General features: G+C 42.8%; 1 pseudogene; it reads right to left on the bottom strand.

The window, feature by feature from the left end:
* Positions 1–1122: 1122 nt before the first annotated feature.
* LOC138420404 (high mobility group protein B1 pseudogene) lies at positions 1123–1935 on the bottom strand (annotated as a pseudogene).
* Positions 1936–3116: the final 1181 nt, after the last annotated feature.

The following is a 3116-nucleotide window of genomic DNA, read 5'->3' as shown; positions in this document are numbered from 1 at the left end:
TTTTTAGAATTTAATTTGTATTTATTTACTTGGCTGTGCTGGGTCTCAGTTGCCGAATGTAGGATCTTCAGTCTTCATTGTGGCATGTGGGATCTGTAGCTGCAGCATGTGGGATCTAGTTCCCTGACCAGGATTGAACCTAGACCCTCTACACTAAGAGGGCAGGGTCTTGGCCGCTGGATCACCAGGGAAGTCCCTGAAGCGGGTCTTTTCAAGCTAAAAAGTGTCAGTTGTCTCTGCCTTATATTAGGAGAGCACTGTTTTTGAGTGATGCTGACTTGTTGGGGATGCCTGGGATTGTCCGTTCTGTAAGTCTGTGCTGGCCAAATGTGCCTGGCAGTGTATATGGGGTGCCTACTTCCAGGTCCTGGTGGCCGGTTACCTCTGCTCTGTATGTGATATTCTGCCTCACATTATGTCCCTTGTTCAGTGTCTGCAGCTTAGGTGGCCAGTTCAGAACTTACAGGAGGGAGCCTGTGGATCCTAACACAGGCTTGAGAAGTCCTGGGCTCTGGTCTTGGTAGTGCCATGCCTTTAGCTCTGTGAACCTTTGGCTCACATTAGCATTCCCTAGGACTTAGTTTCCTAATTTATAAAAAAGGACAGAGACAGCCTAGATCTGTGAAAATCACCTCACATTCTGCTATAAGTTCTGTTGAAGCATGTCAGGAGTAACAGTGGTGCCCTAGCCCACCCTACCTGAACTCCTACCCTACAAGAGTATCTCTTTACGTCTGCTGTTTTACACAGAGGGGCTCCTTCCCCAGAGTTTTCTTTCTTTTTTTTTTAAAATTGTATTTACTTAGAAGCATTCAGAATGTCAACAAAACAGCTGCAACTTTTTTTCTTTTTCTTTTTTTGCAATTACAGAGTGGTATTCAGTTAACAGAACAACAATTATTCGTAGAAGCTGCATCAGACAACTGAAGATGAAAAAACTACCATCCCCATATATAACTAATTTGTGCTGTGCACCAACAAGAACCTGCTTTCAATTTCCATGCCAATTTACAACCCCCATACTGTACCAGGCAAGGTTAGTGGCTATTGAAAATACCACCAGGACAGGGCTATCTAAAGACACATTCGGTAGTGTGTTAACTATACAAAAAAAAGACACTGTACAGTTTAAAAACAAATCTTACACAGCCTTACATTTCAATTTTTTTTCTTTAAAAGGAGTGAGTTGTGTACAGGGGGGTTAAATGCTGTATAGACAAGAAAAAAAAAACTGCGCTAGAACCAACTTATTCATCATCATCATCTTCTTCTTCCTCCTCATCCTCTTCATCTTCTTCTTCCTCCTCATCCTCTTCATCTTCCTCATCTTCCTCCTCTTCCTTCTTTTTCTTGCTTTTTTCAGCCTTGACAACGCCCTTTTTTGCTGCATCAGGCTTCCCTTTAGCTCGGTATGCAGCAATATCCTTTTCATATTTTTCCTTCAGCTTAGCAGCCTTCTTCTCATAAGGCTGCTTGTCATCCACAGCAGTGTTATTCCACATCTCTCCCAGTTTCTTTGCAACATCACCAATGGACAGGCCAGGATGTTCGCCTTTGATTTTTGGACGATACTCAGAACAAAACAAGAAAAAGGCCGAAGGAGGCCTCTTGGGTGCATTGGGATCCTTGAACTTCTTTTTTGTTTCCCCTTTAGGAGGGATATAAGTTTTCATTTCTCTTTCATAACGGGCCTTGTCCGCCTTTGCCATGTCTTCAAATTTTCCTTTCTCTTTAGCAGACATGGTCTTCCACCTCTCTGAGCACTTCTTAGAAAACTCTGAGAAGTTGACTGAAGCATCCGGGTGCTTCTTCTTGTGCTCCTCCCGGCAAGTTTGCACAAAGAATGCATATGATGACATTTTGCCTCTCGGCTTCTTAGGATCTCCTTTGCCCATGATTAATTATTTTTCCTCCGTGAGGCACAGAGTCGCCCAGTGCCCGTCCGGCTCTCACTTGCCCCGGCGCTGTCTCTATGGAGCTCAATGTACTCCAGAGTTTTCTTAAGGAAAGGTCCTGGTTCTTAAAAATAAAATGGTCTTGAAGATTACTTCTAGCTCAGACGTTCTAGAAAAACAAGTTTGAAACTGCTTACCCTCAGAAGTATTTTAAAAATCAATTATACTCTGACTGAAAACATCATATTTTGCATGAAAGGAGAGAAGAGCGTGGGTTTCATTTTTTTCTTCTAGTTTAAGATGAGCCTGTTGACATGTCATTGTGAAAATATGGGAGCCTGCGGTGGCATGTGAATTCATGTTTCTGGATCCTCAGTTTAGCCTGAGAAATGATACTGGATGGAAGACATCCTGTTCACCCAAAGAAAATAGCCTCTCACTGTGATTTCCTTTGGTAAATATCATTTTGGAGAAAGATGGCATCATTTCTTTTGGAAGTTTTCCCTTCATCATTCCTCAGAGTGTATTTCCATTGAGCTCCCTGGAGAAAAAAAAGGCAAGTGAAAGGGAAATCAGAGAGTATGTCTACTGAGAGTACCTAGTGTCCCATCTGAACTTCTGGGAGATGGAAACACTCCTCGCCAGCCCACGTGACTCACTGCCGTACTCTTCCGCCTGTAGCCCCCAGGTCAATGGTGCTGCCAGCATATCTGTTTTATTAACTAAATGGAATTTGCATGCATCAGGCTACTAGTGATTTAGCAAGAAATATCAACATTCAGAAAACTAAGATCATGGCATCTGGTCCCATCACTTCATGGGAAATAGATGGGGAAACAGTGGCAGACTTTATTTTTTGGGGGCTCCATAATCACTGCAGATGGTGATTGCAGCCATGAAATTAAAAGACACTTACTTCTTGGAAGGAAAGTTATGACCAACCTAGATAGCATATTAAAAAGCAGAGACATTACTTTGCCAACAAAGGTCCATCTAGTCAAAGCTATGGTTTTTCCAGTGGTCATATATGGATGTGAGAGTTGGACTGTGAAGAAAGCTGAGCACCAAAGAATTGATGCTTTTGAACTGTGGTGTTGGAGAAGACTCTTGAGAGTCCCTTGGACTGCAAGGAGATCCAACCAGTCCATCCTAAAGGAGATCAGTCCTGGTTGTTCTTTGGAAGGACTGATGCTAAAGCTGAAACTCCAATACTTTGGCCAC

This window comes from Ovis canadensis, chromosome 15 (assembly GCF_042477335.2).
Source record: "Ovis canadensis isolate MfBH-ARS-UI-01 breed Bighorn chromosome 15, ARS-UI_OviCan_v2, whole genome shotgun sequence".
NCBI classification, from domain to species: domain Eukaryota; kingdom Metazoa; phylum Chordata; class Mammalia; order Artiodactyla; family Bovidae; genus Ovis; species Ovis canadensis.
Note: the sequence above shows the minus strand (reverse complement) of the source record. Positions and strands in the feature narration are given on the sequence as shown.